This window comes from Odontomachus brunneus, unplaced genomic scaffold (genome assembly GCF_010583005.1).
Source record: "Odontomachus brunneus isolate Ranch 3 - 2012 unplaced genomic scaffold, Obru_v1 Obru_scaffold_270, whole genome shotgun sequence".
Classification (NCBI taxonomy): Eukaryota; Metazoa; Arthropoda; class Insecta; order Hymenoptera; family Formicidae; genus Odontomachus; species Odontomachus brunneus.
The window spans coordinates 58,645-58,992 of record NW_022639720.1 but is presented as its reverse complement, the minus strand read 5'-3'; positions in this window follow the sequence as shown (position 1 = coordinate 58,992).

Sequence of the window (348 nt, the reverse complement as noted above, 5' to 3'; positions counted from 1 at the left end):
AAAGGGCATTGGTCTGGCGCTTCCTGGTGATCCTGTCCGGAGGACGGGCAACACGGGCGCATGGGGACTGGTGATAGTCGGCAACGAGGGGCGCGCCGGTGATCCGTTATGGCAACGCCGGGGGCCCACGCCCCTTGATCCGTTAGGCTAAGGTCCCTGTGCGCCTAGACCCCGTGTGCGATGAAGGCGCACCGAGGGGTGTGGCTGGAGCGGCAATGGGCGTACCGCCGGGGGCGTTGGGTGCCGGTGTCCGGAATCTTGGGCGGGGGGCGGACGCGGGTCGGTCCGGGGGAAAAATGGGGGGGTACTCGCGTTGGCAAGGTTTGTCGCCTAGAGTTGCGGGGGTGG